We start from the raw sequence: 12,533 nt of genomic DNA, 5'->3' as shown, positions 1-12,533 counted from the left end.
ACATCCAAGAAGTAAAACATCATCATCATCATCTATTGCAGATCTGAAGATATACGTTTCCGTCATATATTTCAGGTATTTGCAGTATTTTATTCAAGGTTGATTCCAAATCGGGGTTTGACTTAGGCAAACCCCTATTCCAAACTCCTTTCTTCTTCTTTTTGTGTGTAGGAAATAGTTGTGTAGTTGTACTTCTAGAATTAAGCTATATTTACAAAGACGAAATAACCCTTTTCGACGTGTGAAAAGTTTGAAGGACCAAGTTGGGGGCGATTTAGTCCGAACATACGGTCCCTGCGACTTTTGCCCGCTTTGCCCGATCTTGCAGAGCGACTCCAAATCATCTCAAACTTCTCAGATTCAAGTGCACGACTAAATCTTGAATCTGTAGCTCACTATTTCCACCTATTTTGTCTTCAATTTCAGCACTTTACTTATTCAACTTACAAAAGCGGGTCAACCACATTCCAATTTCAACCAATCTACTTAAAATTCAGTCCTTGCATCATTTAGGATTGGATCTAGTAGATTCAACCCCTCTTTTAGATGTAAAGTTTCCACAAGTGAAAATTGAGCTTAGTGATTTTCCCCTTTCAAGTGGTGAATTTGCTAAGCTCCCAATTTTCCACTTTACAATTTCATTTCATTCATTGATGACTATAGTAGAAGGACATTTGTTTATTTTCGCATAAGTATATCTAAAGTGTTTAGTTGATTTAAGGAGTTCAAGGCTCTTGTTGACATCAGACTAGTAGAAAGATTGATTGTTTGAGGACTGAAAATGGTGGTGAGTTTTTCTCGGCAGATTTCGATAGGTTTTGTAAGGACCATGGGATTGAGAGGCATAAGACAACTCCATACACCCCTTAGTAGAATGGAGTTGAAAAGAGGATGAAAAGAACATTAATGGAGATGGATAGGAGTATTTTTAGTGGTGTTGGACTTGAACAAATTTTTTGGGTTGAAGCAGTAGCCACTGCCTACTATCTGGTAACCAGATCTACTACAACAACACTTGTTTATAAAACACCTATGGTTGTGTGGTTAGGAAAGAAACCCTTGATGAGACATCTCAGAGTATTTGGTTGTGAATCTTATGCTCATATTCTAAATGAAAATAGATCTAAGTTGGAGAACAAGGAAATGAAGTGTATCTTTATTAGCCATGGTGTCAGTGTAAAAAGGTACAAGATTTTTGATCCAGTGATAGAGAAGGTCATCTATAGTAGAATTTTTACTTTTGGAGAGATGAAACCTTCTACTATTGAGCTACAACCAGAGAAAGAGGAGAAAAAAAATAAGGAGGTAGTTCAAATTCCTTCTACCCCTGAGAAAGAAAAACTACGAGCTCTTGGTGGACCTGATGATGAGGAGAGCTCTAGTAGCTCTAAAATTTCTGAAGAAGATGAAGAACCTCACCCTCAGCCCTTGAGGAGGTCTACTCGTCATAGGCGGAAACCTGATAGATATGGGTATTCACTAGATAGGTTTGGATATTTATTGTTAGATTCCAATTGTATTTTTTCTTTGATTGCTAGCACCGATGAGCCTAGGACTATTAGAGAGGCTATGGGTATGCATGATGCAGATTCCTAGATGGAACCCATGAATGATGAGATGACATCTTTGAATAAAAACAATACTTGGGATTTGGTACCTTTGTCTAAAGGATGCAAGCCCATGGGACACAAATGGGTGTTCAAGAAAAATTTGGGTCCTAATGGTAATGTTCAAAAGCATAAAGCACAGTTGGTCATGAAGAGGTATTCCCAGGTTGAGGGAATAGATTATGGCAAGAATTTCTCTACTGTTGCAAAGCTGACATCCATTTGGTTCTTGATATCACTTGCTATAGTTCATGATTGGGAAATCAATAAAATGGATGTGAAAACAACATTCCTTCATGTTGATTTGGAGAAAGAGATTTATATGTCATAGCCAGAGCATTTCGTAGTGAAAGGTAAAGAAAATCTGGTTTGCAAGTTGAAAAATTCTTTGTATGGTTTGAAATTGTCCTAGGATGTGGTATCAAAATTTTGATACCTATGTGTTGAGTTGCGGATTTCAAAGGTCTAAATTTGATCATTGTGTTTACTTAGAAACTAATAATAATTTCATTCTCATTATTACAATATATGTGGATGATATGTTACTGTTTGGGAATGGGCATTTGATGTTTGACTTGAATTCTGAGTTGTCAACACAGTTTGAGATGAAAGATTTAAGTGTAGTTAGGTACATTCTAGGAATGGAGATCAGAAGAGATAGATCAAACAAAAAGCTTGGGTTAAGTCGAAGTATGTGAATTCAGTGTTGGAGAGAATCAACATGACAACATGTAGATCCATGATAGCTCCTATTTCATTAGGAACAAAATTATCTATGGAGGATTGTCCAAAATCTCTTTCTAAGGTGGAGGACATGGCCAATGTACCATATGCGAGTACATCTAGCAAAATCATGTATGCTATGGTTTCTACAAGACCAAACATTACACAGTGGGAGTCTTGAGTCAATATATGGCTAATCCTAGACGGGTGCATTGGGATACAATTAAGAGAGTGTTTAGATATTTGAGGGGTAATTACGAGTATTCATTGTATTATCATGGTTATCCTACTGGACCTCGGTAATCTGTAAGTATTCGTGGATATTTGGATTCAGATTAGGCAAGCTATATTGACAACAGTTAATCCACCAATGGTTATGTTTTCACCATGAATGGTGGTTCTATTAGTTGGATGAGTAAGTGGAAAGTTATAGTTTCTTTATCCACAATAGAAGCAAAGCATATGGAAACTACTCATGCTTGTCAGGAAGTCATTTGGCTTAGGCAGTTGTGTTCAGATATCGGGTTGATGCAAGATTGATTACTATCTATTGTGGCAGTCCGAGTGCTATATGATTAGCAAAGAATCTGACTTTCCATGCCAGAACGAAGCACATTGATGTTCAGTTTCATTTTGTTTGAGATATCATAGAGGATGGAAGGTAAAATTGGAGACGATTGACACTTTGACGAATGTCGCAGATGCATTGATGAAACTAGTGAGTACAGAAAAGTTCAGATGGTGTCCCAATTTTATGGGCCTCTCAGCCCCCTGCAGTTTTTCTATGGGGTATTTGAAAGGTCTTTGACAAGTGGGAGAATGTTAAGATTAAGGTGTCTCAACCTTTGCAAATCCTAATATTGATTTTGTATTTATTTATTTTTTATTTGCCCACAAATGTCTGGGTATCTAGCGGGAGCCACATGCTTGGTGGCATCCTACCTGGTGATGATTGTATGACACATATGTTGCACATCTAGAGGTAGGCTTCCCACTTTGAGTATCTTGAAAAGTGTTAGCCTAAGACAAATTCTATGACATATTGGACAAGTGGCGGGAGATACTTTTTGCATGGAGAATTTGGTTGCCCAAGTTAGGCTATGGTAAGTTGTAAGAGAAAAAGTTAATATTATTCATTTATGACAGTTTCTCTTATAGTTGTAAATGTTATAATTTATGACGGTTGTAAGATGTGTAAGAGAATCTATCATACCTCCAAATAGTAAATTTTGGGTGACTAACTTAGGAGGTTTGAATGGGGAGTCATTTGGAAATGTACACATGTCATTTGTATGCTTTTTTGTGGCCAAAAAATATGGCCAAATACTTTGCACGACCCCATCTTGGTGCTTCATCTAGAAGCTTCCTTCTTTGATATATTTATAAAAGGTAGCCATGAAGAGTAGTAGTTATGTTATGTTTGCAGGTGAAGTGTTACGCTGCCGAAATTAATCCAGATTGTGGGTTGTAGTTGTAGACTCATGTTGAAGAAGCTAAGAGTAAGTGTTGATATTGTATTGTAAGAACATTGATTATTGTCCAATACAAAGCATTGCGCTTTTGGAGTGTGGGTTTTTTTCACCTGAATGGGTTTTCCCCATGATATATCTTGTGTTCATTGTGTTTATCTTTATACATGTTTGTTATTTACTTGTAAATGTGTTTCTGTTTCTATAATAGAATATTTGTAAAGACAATTTGCACAATATCCCCCGCTAGATTAGCGTTAGGAAGCATTTTCCGCATCTTAGCTTCCTTTCAACAACCACACAAGTAAGGGAAGGCTCTTTGTTGGCATTATGTGAACTGGTATGAGGACATAATGGCATTTTATGTTGGCATTGATGTCAATATGTTGGAGAGGTGTGAACTGGCATATGTGAGAATCGGTATAACACTGTGAACCAGCATTTGTGCCAAAGTGAAGCGGTGTGCTTGTTCATGATGAACCGGCATATAGTTATGGGAACTGGCATATGGAAGTATTGTATGACTACCGGCTGGTAGTCTCAACTTTAGGGTTTTCGGTTGATGTGCTTCAAGCCTGTGTGGCTCAACCGATGATATTGTGTGATGAGTTAGCATTGTAAAGAAGAATAGATCATGTTGCCACGTAAGCCTATGTGCGTGAAGGATCTTGCATGAGGGAGATTGTTCCTATCTACCTCGGGAATGTGTGAAGTCTATAAAATGGTGATAACATGTGATGGGTTATCACCCGCCATAAAATTGGTGGAAATGAACGATGGAGAATGTCTTGAGTTTAGTCAAGATCTATTGCATGTAATGCAGTGTGCTCAACGATCAGGATTGAACCATTTGAATTCCTTAACCTAACAGGTTTAGGGTTTAGGGTTTATGCTATCAACCTATCTGTTTTCCTATAAGGTCGATGTTGTGTCTCTTTCTGAGGTTGTTGGCAAAAGTTGTGTGTGAGTATCCAAGAGAAGGGATACGTGATTCTTGCCAGACCAAAAGGAGAGAAGTGATACTTGTAGAGTGTAAGTGTAGAAGGTAAAGAGGAGCTTGAGCGGATCTGCATTGGCATTGAGTGTTGTTACCAGATCATTGTAATACCTATTGATCTCTAACCACCTCAACAGTTGGAAAATCCCTTAACAAGGTAGCCTTAACCAGCTTGTTGTAAATCCTTTAACAGGGTAACTCAAAGCTACTAAGTTTGAAGTCCTTTAGCTATTGAGTTCTTGAAATCCTCTAACAAGGTAACCTTTAACAGGGTTTAACCCTTAACTAGGTATTGTAGCCATCCCTTAACAGGGTGATCTCTAATAGGATCAATTCCTAGCAGAACCTATTGTAATGTCTCTAACCGGACAAGGCTCCTAACAGAGCGGACTTCCAAAGAGTTCAAAAAACGGTTGTGGGTATTTATCCCCACCGTGGTTTTTCCCAGTTGGGTTTTCACGTGAAAAATATGTGTGTCATGTGTGATGCTTTTATCTTGTGATGCTTTGCTATTGTTTGTCAAGCATATGATGGTTCTATGTTTTATGCCTGATAATAAAACATGTTGAACTAGCTATTATTATGATTTGATGATAGATTACCTGTTTATGCATAAGGGTGAAATGGTAGTGTAGTCTCGGGTTGAGTGAAAAGCTAAGTGAGTAACCGGTTAATTCTTGTCTTAGACATTCTTAGCTTTACCGGTTACACTCTATTTCAAACCGGTGTCACTGTCTACCAGTCATTTGAAGTGTTTGTTGTCAAGCTGATTTAGGACTGTATTTTTGTCAATACTGATTCACCCCCCCCTCTCAGTACCGGTTTGGTACTATTTTCTCATCATTGAGTTATCAATTGGTATCAGAGCATCCTCCAGGTCCTTTGTGTTTTAAGCTTAATTGCTTGAGGTAAAGATCCCAGTCAAATGATGAAGAGGGAAGGTCCAAAGTTTAACAGGGAAAATTTCAGTATATGGAAAGACAGGATGAAGATATACATCAGAAGCATGGGTGCTCAACACTGGAGTTATGTTGAGAACGTCTATGTTGCCCCTACTGGTACTCTCACCGATGACCAAAAGAGAGAGATACAGGAGAATGGGCAAGTCATGGAAGCCCTAATTAGTAGTTTATCTGACATTGAGTTTATTGATGTTCAGGACAAGGTAAATCCCAAAGAGGTATCGGATACTCTTGAAAATATCTATGGCAGTGATGAACATGTAAAATAGGCTAAGGAAGAAAGCCTTAGAGGGAAGTTTGAATATATACAAATGGTTGAAGGTGAGACCATTCAACAGTATGGAATAAGAATCAAAACCGTTGTTGGAGATATCAAGAGTGCAGGTGGCAAAATAGAAGATTCCACTATGGTAAGAAAAGTCCTGAGATCCCTATTGCTGGTCTATGCAATAAGGGTTGCTGCTATTCAGAAGTTGAGATCAATAGACAAGACTAAGGTATCCCTGGACTCCATCATAGAAAAGTTAACAACCTATGAGCTAAATAGTTTTGATGGCAGTGTTCAAAAGACTGAATCGGCTTTTAAAGCTTCTGTTGTACCATCCAAAAAAGGAAAAGAAGCTAGCACTAGTGGTGAACCAAGACAGAGAAGAGAAATGGATGATGAGGAGATTTTGATGGCATTTGAAGCTCTCCTTGCCAAGAAACTTCCTAAAGGAACCGACAAATACAAAGGTAAGCTACCTTTGAAATGCTTTTCTTGCAACCGGATAGGACATATTGTTGTAAACTGTCCTAATGGCGACAACAAGGACAAACCGGAAAGGTTCAAGAAATTCAAAGGAGGAAACCGGAGAAACTGTTTTGTGGCAATTGATGAAGGTGTCACAGATGAAGAATCAGAGGATGAAGAAAATGAAGATATTGTGTTTGTTGTTGTCAAAGAAGATGTGTCAGACAAGAAGGCTCTTGTCTCTTGATTTGATAATTCCAATGAGTGGATCATTGACAGTGGTTGTTCTCACCACATGACTGGTGACCGGAGCAAGTTTCTATCCTTGGAGAAGTATGATGGTGGTGTGGTTCACTTTGGCAATGATGCACCATGCATGGTCAAAGGCAGAGGGTCCATCTCTCTGAATGGAAAGAGTAGTGCTAACAATGTGTACTGGGTTGATGGTCTCAGACACAACCTTCTGAGTGTTTCCCAGCTGAATGACAGTGGCCTCACTCTGGAATTCAAGAATGGAGTTTGCAGAATCAAAGGAAAAGATGGTGAATTGGTGGCCACCGGCATGCAGACCAAAGGTAACCTATTTCATCTAAATGCAAGTATAAGTACATGTCTTATGGCTAAATTTGATGATAGCTGGATATGGCATAGGAGACTCTGCCATGTAAACTTTGATAACATTGTGAAGGCTAGTAAGATCAAGGCAGTTAGAGGGTTGCCAGTACTAAGCAAACTGGATAACACCTTGTGCAGAGAGTGTCAACTGGGGAAAATGTCTTCGTCAACCTTTAAAGGTAAATCTTTCACTGCTAACAACTTGCTTGATCTTGTGCATACTGATTTGTGTGGTCCTATGAAAACTAGAAGTGTGCAGGGTGATAGGTACTTCATGATTCTCACTGATGACTGCTCAAGAATGATGTGGGTCACATTCTTGAAAGACAAGTCTGAAGCCTTTGTAAAGTTCAAAGCTTTCAGAGCATTAGTGGAGAAGGAAAGTGGTAAAAGGATCAAGTGCCTGAGAACTGATCAAGGAGGGGAATTCACTTCCGGTGAATTCAACAAATATTGTGAAGAAGATGGCATCAAGAGACAATTGTCTGCCCCCTGGACTCCATAGCAGAATGGCTTGGCAGAGAGGAATAACCAGATTGTGGTTGAAGTAGCTAGAACCATGTTGATTCAAGGAAAGGTAGCTCACACCTTTTGGAGAGAAGCGGTGAGCACTGCAGTCTACACAATGAACCGGGTACTCATCAAGAAACGTAAGGATAAAACTCCTTATGAGTATTGGACTAGTAAGACACCTATGGTTAGCTACTTTAGAGTGTTTGGTAGAAAATGTTACATCAAGAGAAGTGAACACCAGAGAAAATTTGATGTGAAATGTGATGAGGGAATATTCCTAGAATATTTCACCAAGAGCAAAGCTCTCAAGTGTTTCAACAATAGGACTCAGAGAATTGTGGAAAGCATCAATGTAAGAGTTGATGAAACCTCTGAGAAAACTGAGGAAATTGGTAGTGAGCAAGCGGTAAGTGAACCGGTTGCAACCTTCTTGGAACCGATTGTCAGTCAACTGAGTACCAGTAACAGTGTTCCTACACTGGCAGATGTAGATGCTGATACTGATGCAGATGAGGATGAAGAAGAAAAGCAAGAGGAATCTACCAAGACCATTCCTCGGTATGTCAAGTTGAATCATGATCCTAAGCAGATCATAGGAGATAAGGATGCAGGAATCCTTACAAGAATAAAAGTCAGAGAAAACTCATGTATGATCTCTGAATTCGAGCCTAAAACATTCAAAGAAGCACGCAAAGATGAAGACTAGATCAAGGCAATGGAAGAGGAACTTGACCAGATAGAGAATAATGGTACATGGTCCTTGGTACCTAGACCAGAGCACAAAAATGTCATTGGTAACAAATGGGTCTTCAGAAATAAGCCGAATGAGGATGGTACAATGATTAGAAACAAAGCTAGACTGGTGTGCAAAGGATATGCCCAAGAAGAAGGAGAAGACTATGGAGAAACCTTTGCTCCTATAGCCAGATTGGAAGGAGTTTGTATGCATATGCAGCTTTTAAAGGCTTCAAAGTATATCAAATGGATGTAAAATCTGCATTCCTAAATGGTGTACTTGAAGAGGAGGTGTATATAGAGCAACCAGATGGGTTTTCCCTATCTGAAGACAGCGACATGGTGTGTAGGCTACATAAAGACTTATATGGTCTAAAGCAGGCACCTAGAGCATGGTATGAACGCCTGCATTCCCATCTTGTGAAGATTGGATTTGAGAGAACAAGTGAAGATAGTAATATCTACTTGAAGGCTGAAGGAGATTAGATCTTGATCTATGAGGTATTTGTTGATGACATTATCTTTGGTGGAGATGACAAGATGAGTCATGAATTTGTAGATGAGATGAAGAAAGAGTTTGAGATGTCACTCATAGGGGAGATTAAGTTCTTCATTGGACTGCAAATCTAGCAGATGAAGGATGAAATCTTTATCACTCAATCCAAGTATGTCAAAGAGGTGTTGAAGACCTTTGGCATGGAAGATAGCAAACCGATTGGTACACTGATGGTGACCGGTTGTAAACTATCCAAAGAGGATGACTCTACATTGGTTGATGAGAAGGAATACCGATCAATGATGGGTAAGTTGCATTATGTAGTGCATAGCAGACAGGATATTGCACATGCAGTTGGCATTACTGCAAGATTCCAGAAAAGTCTAAGAGAATCCCACCTGGTTGCAGTCAAGTGATTCTTAGGTATCTGAAAGGAACTATTGACTATGGGTTATGGTATCCATACAATAATGATTTTAACCTGAAAGTCTTCATAGATGTTGATTGGGCTGGTAATGTAGATGACCGGAAGAGCACAACCAGTAGTGCATTCTTCCTTGGTGGTAGACTGGTCTCATGGATGAGTAAAAAGCAGAGTTGTATCTCTCAGTCTACAGCGGAAGCGGAGTATGTTGCAGCTTTCATGAACTGTACTCAGACAATTTGGATGAAGCATGTATTGAATGGCTTCAAAGTTCATGTATCTGAACAGGTAAATATATTTTGTGACAATACTAGTGCAATTAATATCTCCAAGAATCCGGTTTCACATTCTAGAACCAAGCACTTTGAGCTTAAGTATCATTTCTTGAGGGAAAAGGTTCAGAACAAAGAGATTGCACTAGAGCATGTTTCCAGTAAGGAGCAGTTAGCAGACATATTCACCAAGCCTCTCCCAAAGACTACATTTACATACTTAAGAGGTGAATTAGGGGTACTTCCCCTTCAGGTGGTGAACTAAAAGCATATGCTCCACATCAGTCAGGTATTGCATAGTCAAATTTATTTTGGATTGATGTGTTGAAGGATGCTACTCCTCAGGGGGAGCAGCATAATGGAACAGGGAAGCTTGTGCCTCGACTTTGCATTGTTTTCAAAGGGGGAGAAGATGTGAAGCGGAGAGATATCTTTGTATATTTCCATCAATGCCAAAGGGGGAGATTGTTGGCATTATGTGAACTGGTATAAGGACATAATTACTTTGTATGTTGTCATTGATGTCAATATGTTGAAGAGGTGTGAACCAGCATATGTGAGAACCGGTATAACACTGTGAACCGGCATTTGTGCCAAAGTGAAGCGGTGTGCTTGTTCATGATGAACCGACATATAGTTATAGGAACCGACATATGGAAGTATTGTATGACTACCGGTTGGTAGTCTCAACTTTAGGGTTTCTGATTGATGTGCTTCAAGCCTGTGTGGCTCAACCGATGATATTGTGTGATGAGTTAGCATTGTAAAGAAGAACAAATCGTGTTGCCACGTAAGCCTGTGTGCGTGAAGGATCTTGCATGAGGGAGATTGTTCCTATCTACCTTGGGAATGTGCGAAGTCTGTAAAATAGTGATAACATGTGATGGGTTATCAGCCGCCATAAAATCGGTGGAAATGAATGATGGAGAATGTCTTGAGTTTGGATCAAGATCTGTTGCATTTAATGCAATGTGCTCAATGGTCAAGATTGAACCGTTTGAATTCCTTAACCTAACAGGTTTAGGGTTTAGGGTTTATGCTACTGACCTATCTATTTTCCTATAAGGTCGATGTTGTGTCTCTTTCTGAGGTTGTTGGCAAAAGTTGTGTGTGAGTATCCAAGAGAAGGGATACGTGATTCTTGCTAGACCAAAAGGAGAGAAGTGATACCTGTAGAGTGTAAGTGCAAAAGGTAAAGAGGAGCTTAAGCAGATCTGCATTGGCATTGAGTGTTGTTACCAGATCATTGTAATACCTATTGATCTCTAACCACCTCAACAGTTGGAAAATCCCTTAACAAAGTAGCCTTAACCGGCTTGTTGTAAATCCTTTAACAAGGTAACTCAAAGCTACTGAGTTCGAAGTCCTTTAGCTATTGAGTTCTTGAAATCCTCTAACAAGGTAACCTTTAACAGGGTTTAACCCTTAACCGGGTATTGTAGCCATCCCTTAACCGGGTGATCTCTCACAAGATCGGTTCCTAGCAGAACCTATTGTAATGTCTCTAACCGGACAAGGCTCCTAACAAAGCAGACTTCCAAAGAGTTCAAAAACAGCTTGTGGGTATTCATCCCCACCGTGGTTTTTCTCAGTTGGGTTTCCACGTGAAAAATATGTATGTCATGTGTGATGCTTTTATCTTGTGATGCTTTGCTATTGTTTGTCAAGCATATGATGGTTTTGTGTTTTATGCCTGTCAATAAAACATGTTGAACTAGCTGTTATTATGATCTGATGATAGATTATTTGTTTATGCATAAGGGTGAAATGGTAGCGTAGTCTTGAGTTGAGTGAAAAGCTAAGTGAGTAACCGGTTAATTCTTGTCTCAGACATTCTTAGCTTTACCGGTTGCACTCTGTTTCAAACCGGTGTCAATGTCTGCCAGTCATTTGAAGTGTCTGCTGTCAAACCGGTTTAGGACTGTATTTTTGTCAGTACTGATTCACCCCCCCCCCTCTCAGTACCGGTTTGGTACTATTTGCTCATCATTGAGTTATCACTCTCTATATGAAAGATGACAAAGAAGAATTCAATATGGATTCAAACTTGTGTAATCATAATTTAAGTATTTTTTGAGTTAAGAGAAGGATTTTGTTGGTGTGAATGAAGTTATATCCTAACTAGTTCATAGTTAGAACCTATTTACACACTAAGTTTACTTAGGCATGCATGAGAATTAGTTTTATTTAAATGTCATTTACATGTTAAACTTACTTAGGCTTAGTTGGAATAAGTTAGCTATCGTAAAGTTACTTCATGTAACTTATCAATTAATATTGTTCATAGGATCATGTTAGTTATTCTAGGTGGCATTCTAGAAGATATGATTCATGTCTCATTATTTAATATTTTTTTGAGGAATTTATTATATTGTATCATGTATTTATATTTGTGTCAAAGGTAGTTGTCACGTCACAGAGGATTAAGACACATGTCCACTTCTTGTGTACCCATACCTCGTGCTCTTGCCTATATAGGAAAAGCTTGTTTGTACATTTTATCGTATCAATTCAATCTCATGTTCATCCAAGTGCATGTTGCAACATTCTCTTATGGAGGGAATGTTTCTTGGTTGATCACTTGAAGTATGTGCAACTTCATTATGGATTCTTTAGTATTCCAACATGGTATTAGAGCTATGGCCTTGTAAACCCCTTTTAGCACCAAAGAATTGAGATATTGGTAGAAAATAGAGATTTTGATTTTTTCCTTTTGAAGTGGGTTGGTCACATATGTGACCAAAGGTCAATCTACCTAGGTCTTAATTTGTCCCCCTCATTTTTCATTAGGCTCTAAATAGACAATTTTTTCCCACATATGTAGCATATATTGGGCATCCGGAGTCAATTTTTTTCAATCCATATATCGTTGGAAATCTGGTTCCACCAACTCCATCATGGTGTAGGTCATTTTGCTTGATTTCACTATTTATTAGTGTTTTTTGCAACTTGAAATCAACACTTCTATTTGGACTCCTGCGCTCATA

This window comes from Cryptomeria japonica, chromosome 3, assembly GCF_030272615.1.
Source record: "Cryptomeria japonica chromosome 3, Sugi_1.0, whole genome shotgun sequence".
Classification (NCBI taxonomy): Eukaryota; Viridiplantae; Streptophyta; class Pinopsida; order Cupressales; family Cupressaceae; genus Cryptomeria; species Cryptomeria japonica.
Note: the sequence above shows the minus strand (reverse complement) of the source record.